We start from the raw sequence: 19081 nt of genomic DNA, 5'->3' as shown, positions 1-19081 counted from the left end.
GATTAGGCACCATATTTAAACCGAAAAAAAAATGTAACTGGATATTTATTTTTATTTTATCAAATTTGATTACCATTTGTAAACGTGTGTTTACGTGAATAAGTACGAATTTTCCATCATGATAGGTTTGGGAATCCAATTTAGGAGGTAAATGTTCTAGCCCAGTAAAAAATGAAATTCTCGTGATTCAATACTATACGTTAATTCCTTTTTAAAGAAATAGTTGTTTTACTTTAAAGATAGGTTCAGAAAAGCTTCGAGTATTTTGGAGTTAGTACATTTGAAGGGAGATGTAACCCACACCAATCTCGACCCTCCATCTCCTAGAACCATTTTATTAAGACCTTGGACATTCAGCAGGACGTAACTATCTATTGACTCGGTTTCAAGCGAAATATACACAGAATGCGTAGTCTTAGCTCAAAGGCCAGACAAATCATGCAGAGTTCAAAGAGCCATGGCTAAGTGGCTTGCAATGAAATGGACAGACCTACGTAACAATGCTGTTGACCTTAAGTTATACTTAAATTTTATTGTATGCTAGAATTTGTTTTTGTCACAATACAGAGATGTCCCATGCCACCTTAATTAGGACACTATAAAAAACTTTATCGCTGCGAGCAGGGTTCGAACCTGCGCGGGGAGACCCCATTGGATTTCAAGTCCAACGCCTTAACCACTCGGCCATCACAGCTTAAAATTCAATTTAATTTTATCATTATAGATAAAAATCAATCGATAATCGATCTTGTATTTGTGTGATATGTATACATACGCATGTAATTGTAGTTGTACGGAAGCCAATTGGTGCCATTTGTGACAAATATTTCTCTGGCAACTGCCAAAAACTTTAAGCGGCGACGGCCAGTTAAACATCTGGCGGTTGCAACAAAATTATATAGCGGTAGCCACACAATTATCTGGCAGACACCAATAAGTTTCTAGCGACCCTCAAAAAAAGAAAGCGATAAGAAATATTCACACATCTTCCCTAGCCAAGGGTTTTCGGTCAACGGATCAGAAACCCTTGAGTTGGAAAGATGTTATTCATATTTGGTATTGAAAATTATCTTCCATCTAAACAAAAATGATCCACAGATTGAAAGAAGATCTAAAATGTACGGAGTAGTTAGTTGGGCAGAAATTCGACCTGAAAAGTGTCAGAAATGTGTATTCATTTAACATCTGATCAGTGCAGCACTGAACGGCGCTTTATATATACCAGGTATATCTTTTGGATGACAAAATATGTGGGTTAAGACAATGGACCTAAACTTTTTTTTTTTGAACTGAAGTTAAATTTGAAGGGGTCTAACATGGATTCAGTATGTAAAAGTTAAGTTCTTTTTTATTTAACTTGATACACGAAACAAAAACGCCGATGATTCAACTGATTGACTAAGTTATACATAATTGATTATAACGACTGTACCATTAAAAAGGAAACTTCTTCAGTTGCTCGTACGCGACTGCTTCCATCTCATTTGCCATATGCAAAGAGGAAAATATTTTGGTTTTCCTAAAAAGGTACTGAAGGAGTCGGAATTTTTTGTGATGTGGGTAAGGGTGGGGCTATTGACTTCAACTTTTGTTGAATTCTTATTTCTGCGCTTGCGTGTTGCTGTCTGCAATGTGTTACCATCTAAGGAAAAACCCAGCGTTTTATCAAAAGACGTGCCTTATTTAAGTCCGGAGCAAATCAGAAGACGGCAACCAGTGCAAAATTCAGGTGTTTAATTTTCGTTTTCTTGAATTTATCAATAAACAAAAGGTTTTTGTCATCGTTAAAACAAAACACTTTTTGTCTGCAACTACTTGTCTACGAAAATTTGTTTACGTCCATATAAATTTTTTTAAATAAATATGAGGCGACCTTCTATAACATCAGACAAAATATGCTTTTTATGACCCCAACCGGCCTCCGTATATTATTCTCGAGTGCAGTCCGATTTCGACTGATGGTGTAATTCTTGAATCACAACAGGCGCGGATTTAGAAGTTTCCCTAATATGGGGAAACTTTAATCCTCATTACCACCACCCATCGAAAAAATAATTATGGTCTCAAAATATTTTGGCAAACAAACATTCCAGCACAAGATTTTAATCCACTATTGTGAACTGATCTTGTATATACATATACTCTGGTCTGTTTTTCTACTTTTTACTTTGTTTTTTTTAAGGATATGCATCCCTATTTGTTTTAAAACTATAGAGATGGGCTCATTTTTACAGTAGAAGGGATTCAATGTCTTATTCTGATGACTTTGAATGAAATAACTTATTCGTCAAACTCTTGGGAAAGGAGGGGGGGGGGGTCTTGAGCACTTTCTTCGCTCCGTTCATGATGTACATGTAATACATATTGTTCATGTAAATGCATAGTTCTGTTTATTCTCACCCAATGGTCCCACTCACACTACTTTGAGATTAGGCACCATAATTTAACCCCCCCCCCCCAAAAAAAAATGTTACTGGATATTTATTTTAATTTTATTAAATTTTATTACCATATGTAAACGTGTGTTTACGTGATTAAGTACGAATTTTCCATCATGATAGGTTTGGGAATCCAATTTAGGAGGTAAATGTTCTAGCCCAGTAAGAAATTAAATTCTCGTGATTCACTACTATACGTTAATTCCTTTTTAAAAAGATAGTTGTTTTACTTTAAAGATAGGTTCAGAAAAGCTTCGAGTATTTTGGAGTTATTACATTTGAAGGGAGATGTAACCCACACCAATCTCGACCCTCCATCTCCTAGAACCATTTTATTAAGACCTTGGACATTCAGCAGGACGTAACTATCTATTGACTCGGTTTCAAGCGAAATATACACAGAATGCGTAGTCTTAGCTCAAAGGCCAGACAAATCATGCAGAGTTCAAAGAGCCATGGCTAAGTGGCTTGCAATGAAATGGACAGACCTACGTAACAATGCTGTTGACCTTAAGTTATACTTAAATTTTATTGTATGCTAGAATTTGTTTTTGTCACAATACAGAGATGTCCCATGCCACCTTAATTAGGACACTATAAAAAACTTTATCGCTGCGAGCAGGGTTCGAACCTGCGCGGGGAGACCCCATTGGATTTCAAGTCCAACGCCTTAACCACTCGGCCATCACAGCTTAAAATTCAATTTAATTTTATCATTATAGATAAAAATCAATCGATAATCGATCTTGTATTTGTGTGATATGTATACATACGCTGGCTTAGCAATGTAATTGTAGTTGTACGGAAGCCAATTGGTGCCATTTGTGACAAATATTTCTCTGGCAACTGCCAAAAACTTTAAGCGGCGACGGCCAGTTAAACATCTGGCGGTTGCAACAAAATTATATAGTGGTAGCCACACAATTATCTGGCAGACACCAATAAGTTTCTAGCGACCCTCAAAAGAAAAGCGATAAGAAATATTCACACAACTTCCCTAGCCAAGGGTTTTCGGTCCACATATTACAAACCCTTGAGTTGGGAAGATGTTATTCATATTTGGTATAGAAAATTATCTTCCATCTAAACAAAAATGATCCACAGATTGATAGAAGATCTAAAATGTACTGAGTAGTTGGGCAGAAATTCGATCTGAAAAGTGTCAGAAATGTGTATTCATTTAACATCTGATCAGTGCAGCACTGAACGGCGCTTTATATATACCAGGTATATCTTTTGGATGACAAAATATGTGGGTTAGGACAATGGACCTAAACTTTTTTTTTTTGAACTGAAGTGAAATTTGAAGTGGTCTAAAATGGATTCAGTATGTATAAGGTTAAGTTCTTTTGTATTTAACTTGTAACAATTACATGAAACAAAAACGCCGATGAGTCAAATGATTGACTAAATTATACATAATTGATAATAACGCCTGTACCATTAAAAAGGAAACTTCTTCAGTTGCTCGTAGATTCCATCTCATTTGCCATATCCGAAGAAGAAAATATTTTGCTTTTCCTAAAAAGATACTAAAGGAGTCGGAATTTTTTGTGATGTGGGTAAGGGTGGGGCTATTGACTTCAACTTTTATTGAATTCTTATTTCTGCGCTTGCGTGTTGCTGTCTACAATGTGTTACCATCTAAGGAAAAACCCAGCGTTTTATCAAAAGACGTGCCTTATTTAAGTCCGGAGCAAATCAGAAGACGGCAACCAGTGCAAAATTCAGGTGTTTAATTTTCGTTTTCTTGAATCTATCAATAAACAAAAGGTTTTTCTCATCGTCAAAACAAAACACGTTTTGTCTGTAACTACTTGTCTACGAAAATTTGTTTACGTCCATATAAATTTTTAAGATAAATATGAGGCGACCTTCTATAACATCAGACAAAATATGCTTTTTATGACTCCAACCGGCCTCCGTATATTATTCTCGAGTGCAGTCCGATTTCGACTGATGGTGTAATTCTTGAATCACAACAGGCGCGGATTTAGAAGTTTCCCTAATATGGGGAAACTTTAATCCTCATTACCCCCACCCATCGAAAAAATAATTGTGGTCTCAAAATATTTTGGCAAACAAACATTCCAGCACAAGATTTTAATCCACTATTGTTAACTGATCTTGTATATATACACGTACTCTGGTCTGTTTTTCTACTTTTTACTTTATGTTTTTTTTAGGATATGCATCCCTATTTGTTTTAAAACTATAGAGATGGGCTCATTTTTACAGTAGAAGGGGTTCAATGTCTAATTCTGATGACTTTGAGTGAAATAACTTATTCGTCAAACTCTTGGGAAGGGAGAGAGAGGGGGGGGGGGGGTCGCAACCACTTTCTTTCAATTCATGATGTACATGTAATATATATTGTTCATGTAAATGCATAGTTCTGTTTATTCTCACCCAGTGGTCCCACTCACACTACTTTGAGATTAGGCACCATAATTAAACCCCCCAAAAAATCAATGTTACTGGATATTTATTTTTATTTTATCAAATTTTATTACCATTTGTAAACGTGTGTTTACGTGATTAAGTACGAATTTTCTATCATGATAGGTTTGGGAATCCAATTTAGGGGGTAAATGTTCTAGCCCAGTAAGAAATGAAATTCTCGTGATTCACTACTATACGTTAATTCCTTTTTAAAGAAATAGTTGTTTTACTTTAAAGATAGGTTTAGAAAAGCTTCGAGTATTTTGGAGTTAGTACATTTGAAGGGAGATGTAACCCACACCAATCTCGACCCTCCATCTCTTAGAACCATTTAAACAAGACCTTTGACATTCAGCAGGGCGTAGCTATCTATTGACTCGGTTTCAAGCAAAATATTCACAGATTGCGTAGTCTTATCTCAAAAGCCAGACAAATCTTGCAGAGTTCAAAGAGCCATTGCTAAGTGGCTTGCAATGAAATGGACAGACCTACGTCACAATGCTGTTTGACACAACCACCCAAAGTCCAAGGTCTTTTTTAAATGGTTCTAATAAAAACATGTCGTAAAATCTGAATATACTCATTTGCATGGTAATGTTCTGTGCATTTCATTACAAACAAATTATAATAATTTGGTTCAGTGTATTTCACTACACACAAGTATAGTTAGTTAAGGTTGTATGGGACACCTGTCAATATCAATGTGGATAAAAGTACATTGAAATAAGAATACTTTTACCGGTTTAGAACTTTCAAATTTTACAATGTTTGACCAAGAAATAAGTTTTAAATTTTTTGGAAAGGTAAAAATTATAAAAGTCCTAGTAGAATTCTTACTCATGACAGATTCGTAGGAAACGCTCTAACTCTTTGTGCTACGCTGATGGGTACCAACTTTGGGTAAGAAAAAATACTTTAAGGTCAGACGACACGTTCCTCAATTTTACATATATTTTTCTTGAAAATGCACATATAAAAATAATTGTATAGCAATGCGAAATTCACTATATTGGAACTCTATCTCGGCCGGGGTCGGGCTTTGAACTCACGACCTGTAGAACCTACGCTCTTGGCAGTGAGCGGCCACTGCTCTAACCACTCGGCCATCTAGGTAGATATTCTTTTATAAGTAAATTTTTGGTACTTTAAAAATAATTATATAAAAGTAATAATTGTTATTGCAACTCTTTATTACGAGGAGATACTAAAAAAGATGCTCGAGGAACGTGTCGTCTGACCTTAAGTTATACTTAAATTTTAATGTATGCAAGAATTTGTGTGTTTTGTCACAATACAGAGATGTCCCATACCACCTTAAGGTTAGACGGCACGTTCCTCGAGTATTTTTTGTATCTCCTCGTAACAAAAAGTTCCAATTAAAATTATTATTTATATAATGATTTTTAAAATGATTAAAATTTACTTGTTTATGGATATATGCCTAGATGTCCAAGTGGTTAGAGCCGTGGCCTCTCTCTGCCTGGAGCGTAGGTTCTAGGTGTGATTCAAAGCCTGGCCCAATATATATACTAGTAGTGAATTTAGCTGCGCTGATTATTTATTTTTATATCAGCAATTCAGGTGTATTTTCAAGAAGATTATATAGGAAATTGCATTCTCTAGTATTTTGCAGAAATGCCTGGTAAGGTATCCTAATCTTTTGCACGAAAGCTTGTCGGAGAAGTAGTAAACCATTAACAAATTCCTGGAAAATGTTATATAAAATTGAGGAACGTGTCGTCTGACCTTAATTAGGACACTATCAAAAACTTCATCGCTGCGAGCAGGGTTCGAACCTGCGCGGGGAGACCCCATTGGATTTCAAGTCCAACGCCTTAACCACTCGGCCATCACAGCTTAAAATTCATTTTAATTTTATCATTATAGATAAAAATAAATTGATAATCGATCCTGTTTTTGTGTGATATGTATACATACGCTGGCTTAGCAATGTAATTGTAGTCGTACGGAAGCCAATTGGTGCCATTTGTGACAAATATGCCAAAAACTTTAAGCGGCGACGGCCAGTTAAACATCTGGCGGTTGCAACAAAATTATATAGCGGTAGCCACACAATTATCTGGCAGACACCAATAAGTTTCTAGCGACCCTCAAAAAAAGAAAGCGATAAGAAATATTCACACATCTTCCCTAGCCAAGGGTTTTCGGTCAACGGATCAGAAACCCTTGAGTTGGAAAGATGTTATTCATATTTGGTATTGAAAATTATCTTCCATCTAAACAAAAATGATCCACAGATTGAAAGAAGATCTAAAATGTACGGAGTAGTTAGTTGGGCAGAAATTCGATCTGAAAAGTGTCAGAAATGTGTATTCATTTAACATCTGATCAGTGCAGCACTGAACGGCGCTTTATATATACCAGGTATATCTTTTGGATGACAAAATATGTGGGTTAAGACAATGGACCTAAACTTTTTTTTTTTGAACTGAAGTTAAATTTGAAGGGGTCTAACATGGATTCAGTATGTAAAAGTTAAGTTCTTTTTTATTTAACTTGATACACGAAACAAAAACGCCGATGATTCAACTGATTGACTAAGTTATACATAATTGATTATAACGACTGTACCATTAAAAAGGAAACTTCTTCAGTTGCTCGTACGCGACTGCTTCCATCTCATTTGCCATATGCAAAGAGGAAAATATTTTGGTTTTCCTAAAAAGGTACTGAAGGAGTCGGAATTTTTTGTGATGTGGGTAAGGGTGGGGCTATTGACTTCAACTTTTGTTGAATTCTTATTTCTGCGCTTGCGTGTTGCTGTCTGCAATGTGTTACCATCTAAGGAAAAACCCAGCGTTTTATCAAAAGACGTGCCTTATTTAAGTCCGGAGCAAATCAGAAGACGGCAACCAGTGCAAAATTCAGGTGTTTAATTTTCGTTTTCTTGAATTTATCAATAAACAAAAGGTTTTTGTCATCGTTAAAACAAAACACTTTTTGTCTGCAACTACTTGTCTACGAAAATTTGTTTACGTCCATATAAATTTTTAAAATAAATATGAGGCGACCTTCTATAACATCAGACAAAATATGCTTTTTATGACCCCAACCGGCCTCCGTATATTATTCTCGAGTTCAATCCGATTTCGACAGATGGTGTAATTCTTGAATCACAACAGGCGCGGATTTAGAAGTTTCCCTAATATGGGGAAACTTTAATCCTCATTACCACCACCCATCGAAAAAATAATTATGGTCTCAAAATATTTTGGCAAACAAACATTCCAGCACAAGATTTTAATCCACTATTGTGAACTGATCTTGTATATACATATACTCTGGTCTGTTTTTCTACTTTTTACTTTGTTTTTTTTTAAGGATATGCATCCCTATTTGTTTTAAAACTATAGAGATGGGCTCATTTTTACAGTAGAAGGGATTCAATGTCTTATTCTGATGACTTTGAATGAAATAACTTATTCGTCAAACTCTTGGGAAAGGAGGGGGGGGGGTCTTGAGCACTTTCTTCGCTCCGTTCATGATGTACATGTAATATATATTGTTCATGTAAATGCATAGTTCTGTTTATTCTCACCCAATGGTCCCACTCACACTACTTTGAGATTAGGCACCATAATTTAACCCCCCCCCCAAAAAAAAAATGTTACTGGATATTTATTTTAATTTTATTAAATGTTATTACCATATGTAAACGTGTGTTTACGTGATTAAGTACGAATTTTCCATCATGATAGGTTTGGGAATCCAATTTAGGAGGTAAATGTTCTAGCCCAGTAAGAAATTAAATTCTCGTGATTCACTACTATACGTTAATTCCTTTTTAAAAAGATAGTTGTTTTACTTTAAAGATAGGTTCAGAAAAGCTTCGAGTATTTTGGAGTTATTACATTTGAAGGGAGATGTAACCCACACCAATCTCGACCCTCCATCTCTTAGAACCATTTTAACAAGACCTTGGACATTCAGCAGGGCGTAACTATCTATTGACTCGGTTTCAAGCGAAATATACACAGATTGCGTAGTCTTAGCTCAAAGGCTAGACAAATCTTGCAGAGTTCAAAGAGCCTTGGCTAAGTGGCTTGCAATGAAATGGACAGACCTACGTCACAATGCTGTTTGACACAACCACCCAAAGTCCAAGCTCTTGTTAAGATTGTTCTAATAAAATCATGTCGTAAAATCTTAATATACTCATTTCCATGATAATGTTCTGTGCATTTCATTACAATCAAATTATAGTAATTTGGTTTAGTGTATTTCACAACACACAAGTATAGTTAGTTAAGGTTGTATGGGACACCTGTCAATATCAATGTGGATAAAAGTACATTAAAATAAGAATACTTTTACTGGTTTTGAACTTTCAAATTTTACAATATTTGACCAAGAAATAAGTTTTAAATTTTTTGGAAAGGTAAAAATTATAAAAGCCCTAGTAGAATTTTTACTCATGACAGATTCGTAGTAAACGCTCTAACCCTTTGTGCTACGCTGATGGGTACCAACTTTGGGTAAGAAAAAATACTTTAAGGTCAGACGACACGTTCCTCAATTTTTTCTTGAAAATGCACTTGAAATGCTGATATAAAAATAAATATATAGCACAGCGAAATTCACTATATTGGAACTCTATCTCGGCTGGCTTCGGGCTTTGAACTCACTACCTCTGGAATCTACGCTCTTGGCAGTGAGCGGCCACTGCTCTAACCACTCAGCCATCTATGCACATATTCTTTTATTAGTAAATTTTTATTACTTTAGAAATAATTATAACAATTTTTATTGGAACTCTTTATTACGAGTAGATACTAAAAAGATGCTCGAGTAAAGTGTCGTCTGACCTTAAGTTATACTTAAATTTTATTGTATGCTAGAATTTGTTTTTGTCACAATACAGAGATGTCCCATGCCACCTTAATTAGGACACTATCAAAACTTAATCGCTGCGAGCAGGGTTCGAACCTGCGCGGGGAGACCCCATTGGATTTCGAGTCCAACGCCTTAACCACTCGGCCATCACAGCTTAAAATCATTTTAATCTTATCATTATAGATAAAAATAAATTGATAATCGATCCTGTTTTTGTGTGATATGTATACATACGCTGGCTTAGCAATGTAATTGTAGTTGTACGGAAGCCAATTGCTGCCATTTGTGACAAATATTTCTCTGGCAACTGCCAAAAACTTTCAGCGGCGACGGCCAGTTAAACATCTGGCGGTTGCAACAAAATTATATAGCGGTAGCCACACAATTATCTGGCAGACACCAATAAGTGTCTAGCGACCCTCAAAAGAAAAGCGATAAGAAATATTCACACAACTTCCCTAGACAAGGGTTTTCGGTCCACGGATCAGAAACCCTTGAGTTGGGAAGATGTTATTCATATTTGGTACAGAAAATTATCTTCCATCTAAACAAAAATGATCCACAGACTGATAGAAGATCTAAAATGTACTGAGAAGTTAGCTGGGCAGAAATTCGATCTGAAAAGTGTCAGAAATGTGTATTCATTTAACATCTGATCAGTGCAGCACTGAACGGCGCTTTATATATACCAGGTATATCTTTTGGATGACAAAATTTGTGGGTTAGGACAATGGACCTAAACTTTTTTTAGCTTACCTGAGCCAAAGGCTCAAGTGAGCTTTTCTGATCACAATTTGTCCGTTGTCTGTCGTTGTAAACTTTTCACATTTTCATCTTCTTCTCAAGAACCACTGGACAGATTTCAACCAAATTTGGCACAAAGCACCACTAAGTGAAGGGGATTCAAGTTTGTTCAAATGAAGGGCCACACCCTCTTACAAGGAGAGATAATTGAGAATTATTGAACATTTGTTGGTATTTTTCAAAAATCTTCTTCTCAAAAACTATTAGGCCTGAAAAGCTTAAACTTGTGTGGAGGCATCCTCAGGTAGTGTAGATTCAAGTTTCTTCAAATCATGGTCCCCGGGGGTAGGGAGGGGCCACAAGAGGGGGATAAAGGTTTACATAGGAATATATAGAGAAAATCTTTAAAAATCTTCTTCTCAAAAACTATATTGCCAGAAAAGCTCAAATTAAAATGGAAGCATCCTCGGGTAGTATAGATTCAAGTTTGTTCAAATCAATGTCCCCGGGGGTAGGGTGGGGCCACAATTTAGGGATCAAGTTTTACATAGGAATATGTAGAGAAAATCTTTTAAAATCTTCTTCTCAAAAACTATCAGGCCAGAAAAGCTCAAATTAAAATGGAAGCATCATAAGGTACTGTAGATTTAATATGGTTCAAATCATAGTCCCTGGGTGTAGGGTGGGGCCACAATTTAGGGATCAAATTTTACATAGGAATATATAAAGAAAATCTTTAAAAATCTTCTTCTCAAAAACTATTAGGCCAGGAAAGCTCAAATGAAAGAGGAAGCATCCTTAGGTAGTGTAGATTCAAGTTTGTTCAAATCATGGTACCTGTGGGTAGGGTGGGGCTACAATGGGGGATAAATTATTATATATAGAATTTTTTTTTATAAATCTTTTTCTCAAAACTATTAGGCCAGGAAAGCCAAAATTTAAGTGGAAGCACCCCAGATCGTATAGATTCAGGTTTGTTTAAATAATAGACCAAGGGTAGGGTGAGTCCACAAAGGGGGATGGATTTTTACATAGGAATATATAGAGAAAATCTTTAAAAATCTTCTTTTTAAAGACTATTTGGCCAGAAAAGCTTAAACTTGTGTAGAGGCATCATTGGGTAGTGTAAATTCAAATTTGCAAAATCACAGTCCCTAGTGGTAGGGCGGGGCCGTAATGGCGGTTTTAATTTTTACATAGGAATATATAGAGAAAATCTTTAAAAATATTCTGGGAAAGTTTTCGGTCCTAAACTTAGTACTTAGTGTGAAAGCACAGGTTATGTAGATTTAAGTTTGATGAAACCATGATTGCATAACGAAATGGGGGAGGGGCGGGGGGGAGGGGGGTATATAGGAATAGAGAAAAATCTTCTTACAGGTACAACATTAAAAAAGGCTTGGTATTTACCAAAAAAAGAGGTGTATAATAATTGGCAGATTTTTAACTTTTTTTAGCAAGATCTACTGTACTTAGTTGTCAAGATATTTTGATACTGTTATGCTAATTTGATCAGAATTAAGACAATTGTTGATCAGGTGAGCGATTTGGCCCCTGGGCCTCTTGTTTTTTGAACTGAAGTTAAATTTGAAGGGGTCTAACATGGATTCAGTATGTATAAAGTTAAGTTCTTTTTTATTTAACTTGTTACACTAAGCAAAAACGCCGATGATTCAACTGATTGACTAAGTTATACATAATTGATTATAACGACTGTGCCATTAAAAAGGAAACGTCTTCAGGTGCTCGTACGCGACTGCTTCCATCTCATTTGCAATATGCAAAGAGGAAAAGATTTTGGTTTTCCTAAAAAGGTACTGAAGGAGTCGGAATTTTGTGTGATGTGGGTAAGGGTGGGGCTATTGACTTCAACTTTTATTGAATTCTTATATCTGCGCTTGCGTGTTGCTGTCTGCAATGTGTTACCATCTAAGGAAAAACCCAGCGTTTTATCAAAATACGTGCCTTATTTAAGTCCGGAGCAAATCAGAAGACGGCAACCAGTGCAAAATTCAGGTGTTTAATTTTCGTTTTCTTGAATTTATCAATAAACAAAAGGTTTTTGTCATCGTCAAAACAAAACACTTTTTGTCTGCAACTACTTGTCTACGAAAATTTGTTTACGTCCATATAAATTTTTAAAATAAATATGAGGCGACCTTCTATAACATCAGACAAAATATGCTTTTTATGACTCCAACCGGCCTCCGTATATTATTCTCGAGTTCAATCCGATTTCGACAGATGGTGTAATTCTTGAATCATAACAGGCACGGATTTAGAAGTTTCCCTAATATGGGGAAACTTTTATCCTCATTACCACCACCCATCGAAAAAATAATTGTGGTCTCAAAATATTTTGGCAAACAAACATTCCAGCACAAGATTTTAATCCACTATTGTTAACTAATCTTGTATATACATATACTCTGGTCTGTTTTTCTACTTTTTACTTTGTTTTTTTTTAAGGATGTGCATACCTATTTGTTTAAAAACTATAGAGATGGGCTCATTTTTACAGTAGAAGGGGTTCAATGTCTAATTCTGATGACTTTGAATGAAATAACTTATTCGTCAAACTCTTGGGAAAGGAGGGGGGGGGGGGGTCTTGAGCACTTTCTTCGCTCCGTTCATGATGTACATGTAATATATATTGTTCATGTAAATGCATAGTTCTGTTTATTCTCACCCAATGGTCCCACTTACACTACTTTGAGATTAGGCACCATAATTTAACCCCCCAAAAAATGTTACTGGATATTTATTTTAATTTTATCAAATTTTATTACCATATGTAAACGTGTGTTTACGTGATTAAGTACGAATTTTCTATCATGATAGGTTTGGGAATCCAATTTAGGGGGTAAATGTTCTAGCCCAGTAAGAAATTAAATTCTCGTGATTCACTACTATACGTTAATTCCTTTTTAAAAAGATAGTTGTTTTACTTTAAAGATAGGTTCAGAAAAGCTTCGAGTATTTTGGAGTTAGTACATTTGAAGGGAGATGTAACCCACACCAATCTCGACCCTCCATCTCTTAGAACCATTTTAACAAGACCTTGGACATTCAGCAGGGCGTAGCTATCTATTGACTCGGTTTCAAGCGAAATATACACAGATTGCGTAGTCTTAGCTCAAAGGCTAGACAAATCTTGCAGAGTTCAAAGAGCCTTGGCTAAGTGGCTTGCAATGAAATGGACAGACCTACGTCACAATGCTGTTTGACACAACCACCCAAAGTCCAAGCTCTTGTTAAGATTGTTCTAATAAAATCATGTCGTAAAATTTGAATATTCTCATTTCCATGGTAATGTTCTGTGCATTTCATTACAATCAAATTATAGTAATTTGGTTTAGTGTATTTCACTACACACAAGTATAGTTAGTTAAGGTTGTATTGGACACCTGTCAATATCAATGTGGATAAAAGTACATTAAAATAAGAATACTTTTACCGGTTTAGAACTTTCAAATTTTACAATATTTGACCAAGAAATAAGTTTTAAATTTTTTTGGAAAGGTAAAAATTATAAAAGCCCTAGTAGAATTTTTACTCATGACAGATTCGTAGTAAACGCTCTAACCCTTTGTGCTACGCTGATGGGTACCAACTTTGGGTAAGAAAAAATACTTTAAGGTCAGACGACACGTTCCTCAATTTTTTCTTGAAAATGCACTTGAAATGCTGATATAAAGATAAATATATAGCACAGCGAAATTCACTATATTGGAACTCTATCTCGGCTGGCTTCGGGCTTTGAACTCAATACCTCTGGAATCTACGCTCTTGGCAGTGAGCGGCCACTGCTCTAACCACTCAGTCATCTATGCACATATTCTTTTATTAGTAAATTTTTATTACTTTAGAAATTATTGTAAATTTTTTTATTGGAACTCTCTATTACGAGTAGATACTAAAAAGATGCTCGAGTAAAGTGTCGTCTGACCTTAAGTTATACTTAAATTTTATTGTATGCTAGAATTTGTTTTTGTCACAATACAGAGATGTCCCATGCCACCTTAATTAGGACACTATCAAAACTTAATCGCTGCGAGCAGGGTTCGAACCTGCGCGGGGAGACCCCATTGAATTTCGAGTCCAACGCCTTAACCACTCGGCCATCACAGCTTAAAATCATGTTAATCTTATCATTATAGATAAAAATAAATTGATAATCGATCCTGTTTTGTGTGATATGTATACATACGCTGGCTTAGCAATGTAATTGTAGTTGTACGGAAGCCAATTGCTGCCATTTGTGACAAATATTTCTCTGGCAACTGCCAAAAACTTTCAGCAGCGAAGGCCAGTTAAACATCTGGTGGTTGCAACAAAATTATATAGCGGTAGCCACACAATTATCTGGCAGACACCAATAAGTGTCTAGCGACCCTCAAAAGAAAAGCGATAAGAAATATTCACACATCTTCCCTAGCCAAGGGTTTTCGGTCCACGGATCAGAAACCCTTGAGTTGGGAAGATGTTATTCATATTTGGTACAGAAAATTATCTTCCATCTAAACAAAAATGATCCACAGATTGATAGAAGATCTAAAATGTACTGAGTAGTTAGTTGGGCAGAAATTCGATCTGAAAAGTGTCAGAAATGTGTATTCATTTAACATCTGATCAGTGCAGCACTGAACGGCGCTTTATATATACCAGGTATATCTTTTGGATGACAAAATATGTGGGTTAGGACAATGGACCTAACCTTTTTTTTAGCTTACCTGAGCCAAAGGCTCAAGTGAGCTTTTCTGATCACAATTTGTCCGTTGTCTGTCGTTGTAAACTTTTCACATTTTCATCTTCTTCTCAAGAACCACTGGACAGATTTCAACCAAATTTGGCACAAAGCACCACTAAGTGAAGGGGGTTCAAGTTTGTTCAAATGAAGGGCCACACCCTCTTACAAGGAGAGATAATTGGGAATTATTGAACATTTGTTGGTATTTTTCAAAAATCTTCTTCTCTAAAACTATTAGGCCTGAAAAGCTTAAACTTGTGTGGCGGCATCCTCAGGTAGTGTAGATTCAAGTTTCTTCAAATCATGGTCCCCGGGGGTAGGGAGGGGCCACAAGAGGGGGATAAAGTTTGACATAGGAATATATAGAGAAAATCTTTAAAAATCTTCTTCTCAAAAACTATATTGCCAGAAAAGCTCAAATTAAAATGGAAGCATCCTCGGGTAGTGTAGATTCAAGTTTGTTCAAATCAATGTCCCCGGGGGTAGGGTGGGGCCACAATTTAGGGATCAAGTTTTACATAGGAATATATAGAGAAAATCTTTTAAAATCTTCTTCTCAAAAACTATCAGGCCAGAAAAGCTCAAATTAAAATGGAAGCATCCTAAGGTAGTGTAGATTTAAGATGGTTCAAATCATAGTCCCTGGGTGTAGGGTGGGGCCACAATTTAGGGATCAAGTTTTACATAGGAATATATAAAGAAAATCTTTAAAAATCTTCTTCTCAAAAACTATTAGGCCAGGAAAGCTCAAATGAAAGAGGAAGCATCCTTAGGTAGTGTAGATTCAAGTTTGTTCAAATCATGGTACCTGTGGGTAGGGTGGGGCTACAATGGGGGATAAATTTTTATATATAGAATTTTTTTTTATAAATCTTTTTCTCAAAACTATTAGGCCAGGAAAGCCAAAATTTAAGTGGAAGCACCCCCAGATCGTATAGATTCAGGTTTGTTTAAATAATAGACCAAGGTTAGGGTGAGTCCACAAAGGGGGATGGATTTTTACATAGGAATATAGAGAAAATCTTTAAAACTCTTCTTTTTAAAGACTATTTGGCCAGAAAAGCTTAAACTTTTGTAGAGGCATCATTGGGTAGTGTAAATTCAAGTTTGCAAAATCACAGTCCCTAGTGGTAGGGCGGGGCCGTGATGGCGGTTTTAATTTTAACATAGGAATATATAGAGAAAATCTTTAAAAATATTCTGGGAAAGTTTTCGGTCCTAAACTTAGTACTTAGTGTGAAAGCACAGGTTATGTAGATTTAAGTTTGATGAAACCATGATTGCATAACGAAATGGGGGAGGGGCGGGGGGGGGGGGTATATAGGATTAGAGAAAAATCTTCTTACAGGTACAACATTAAAAGGGGCTTGGTATTTACCAAAAAAAAAGAGGTGTATAATAATTGGCAGATTTTTAACTTTTTTTTAGCAAGATCTACTGTACTTAGTTGTCAAGATATTTTGATACTGTTATGCTAATTTGATCAGAATTAAGACAATTGTTGATCAGGTGAGCGATTTGGTCCCTTGGGCCTCTTGTTTTTTGAACTGAAGTTAAATTTGAAGTGGTCTAACATGGATTCAATATGTGTAAAGTTAAGTTCTTTTGTATTTAACTTGTTACACGAAACAACAACGCTGATGAGTCAACTGATTGACTAAGTTATACATAATTGATAATAACGACTGTACCATTAAAAAGGAAACGTCTTCAGGTGCTCGTACGCGACTGCTTCCATCCCATTTGCCATATGCGAAGAGGAAAATATTTTGGTTTTCCTAAAAAGATACTTAAGGAGTCGGAATTTTTTGTGATGTGGGTAAGGGTGGGGCTATTGACTTCAACTTTTATTGAATTCTTATATCTGCACTTGCGTGTTGCCGTCTACAATGTGTTACCATCTAAGGAAAAACCCAGCGTTTTATCAGAAGACGTGCCTCATTTAAGTCCGGAGCAAATCAGAAGCAAAATTCAGGTGTTTAATTTCCGTTTTCTTTAATTCATCAATAAACAAAAGGTTTTTGTCATCGTCAAAACAAAACACTTTTTGTCTGTAAGTACTTGTCTACGAAAATCTGTTTACATCCATATAAATTGTTAAGATAAATATGAGGCGACCTTCTATAACATCAGACAAAATATGCTTTTTATAACTCCAACCGGCCTCCGTATATTATTCTCGAGTTCAATCCGATTTCGACTGATGGTGTAATTCTTGAATCACAACAGGCGCGGATTTAGAAGTTTCCCTAATATGGGGAAACTTTTATCCTCATTACCCCCACCCATCGAAAAAATAATTGTGGTCTCAAAATATTTTGGCAAACAAACATTCCAGCACAAGATTTTAATCCACTATTGTTAACTGATCTTGCATATACATGTACTCTGGTCTGTTTTTCTACTGTTTACTTTATGGGTTTTTTTTAAGATATGCATCCTTATTTGTTTAAAAACTATAGAGATGGGCTCATTTTTACAGTAGAAGGGGTTCAGTGTCTAATTCTGATGACTTTGAGTGAAATAACTTATTCGTCAAACTCTCAGGAAGGGAGAGGGGGGGGGGGTCCGGACCACTTTCTTTCTGTTCATGATGTACATGTACATGTAATATATATTGTTCATGTAAATGCATAGTTCTGTTTATTCTTACCCAATGGTCCCCCTCACACTACTTTGAGATTAGGCACCATAATTAAACCCAAAAAAAATGTTACTGGATATTTATTTTAATTTTATCAAATTTTATTACCATATGTAAACGTGTGTTTACGTGATTAAGTACGAATTTTCCATCATGATAGGTTTGGGAATCCAATTTAGGAGGTAAATGTTCTAGCCCAATAAGAAATGAAATTCTCGTGATTCACTACTATACCTATACGTTAATTCCTTTTTAAAGAAATAGTTGTTTTACTTTAAAGATAGGTTCAGAAAAGCTTCGAGTATTTTGGAGTTAGTACATTTGAAGGGAGATGTAACCCACACCAATCTCGACCCTCCATCTCTTGGAACCATTTTAACAAGACCGTGGACATTCAGCAGGGCGTAGCTATCTATTGACTCGGTTTCAAGCAAAATATTCACAGATTGCGTAGTCTTATCTCAAAGGCCAGACAAATCTTGCAGAGTTCAAAGAGCCATGACTAAGTGGCTTGCAATGAAATGGGCAGACCTACGTCACAATGTTGTTGTCATTAAATTATACTTAAATTTTATTGTATGCTAGAATTTCTTTTTGTCACAATACGAAGATGTCCCATGCCACCTTAATTAGGACACATCAAAAACTTTATCGCTGCGAGCAGGGTTCGAACCTGCGCGGGCAGACCCCATTGGATTTCAAGTCCAACGCCTTAACCACTCGGCCATCACAGCTTTTTAATTAGGATTTAAATGCCCATTTTAATTAAATTAATATTATTTTATTGACTTAATATACTACTTTTCCATTATTTCCTTGTATCTGATTTCAGCCTGAATATAAATAATTCAAGAAATAAATCATAATATGTTTCTTTTTTAAATCTATATTTAAACTAGATGAGATTTAATAATAATTAGCCATCTGAAAAGAAAAAAAATTGCAATTGATTTTTATATCTTTTCTCTCAAGATATATTTTAAATAGAATTTTAATCAATTTAACTAAAAATTGATCAGCAAAATATATACTAAAATCATGGTGACTATAAATTTATAGATGGAACAGACTTTATTTAAACTGCCGAACGCATAATGAAATTTTTTGGCATGGAAAATAAAACCACTGAGTGCCAATATTCTCATTGTATATAAAGACTAATGGCCTTTTGATACAAGGGGGATTAATTTAACAGTCATTGATCAATCT

The 19081-nt window shown here is 35.6% G+C and overlaps 6 non-coding genes across 6 annotated transcripts; all 6 read right to left on the bottom strand.

The window, feature by feature from the left end:
* Window positions 1–612: 612 nt before the first annotated feature.
* On the bottom strand, window positions 613–694 carry Trnas-uga (transfer RNA serine (anticodon UGA)). The gene has a single exon. It is a non-coding gene; the product is annotated as a tRNA-Ser (tRNA).
* Window positions 695–3048: 2354 nt separating this feature from the next.
* Window positions 3049–3130, bottom strand: Trnas-uga (transfer RNA serine (anticodon UGA)). Its single transcript has one exon. It is a non-coding gene; the product is annotated as a tRNA-Ser (tRNA).
* Window positions 3131–6655: 3525 nt separating this feature from the next.
* Window positions 6656–6737, bottom strand: Trnas-uga (transfer RNA serine (anticodon UGA)). Its single transcript has one exon. It is a non-coding gene; the product is annotated as a tRNA-Ser (tRNA).
* A 3069-nt stretch (window positions 6738–9806) lies between these two features.
* Trnas-cga (transfer RNA serine (anticodon CGA)) lies at window positions 9807–9888 on the bottom strand. Its single transcript has one exon. It is a non-coding gene; the product is annotated as a tRNA-Ser (tRNA).
* Window positions 9889–14527: 4639 nt separating this feature from the next.
* Window positions 14528–14609, bottom strand: Trnas-uga (transfer RNA serine (anticodon UGA)). The gene has a single exon. It is a non-coding gene; the product is annotated as a tRNA-Ser (tRNA).
* Window positions 14610–18524: 3915 nt separating this feature from the next.
* Window positions 18525–18606, bottom strand: Trnas-uga (transfer RNA serine (anticodon UGA)). Its single transcript has one exon. It is a non-coding gene; the product is annotated as a tRNA-Ser (tRNA).
* Between the last annotated feature and the right edge of the window lie 475 nt (window positions 18607–19081).

The sequence above is a fragment of the Magallana gigas genome, chromosome 7 (assembly GCF_963853765.1).
Source record: "Magallana gigas chromosome 7, xbMagGiga1.1, whole genome shotgun sequence".
NCBI classification, from domain to species: Eukaryota; Metazoa; Mollusca; class Bivalvia; order Ostreida; family Ostreidae; genus Magallana; species Magallana gigas.
Note: the sequence above shows the minus strand (reverse complement) of the source record. Positions and strands in the feature narration are given on the sequence as shown.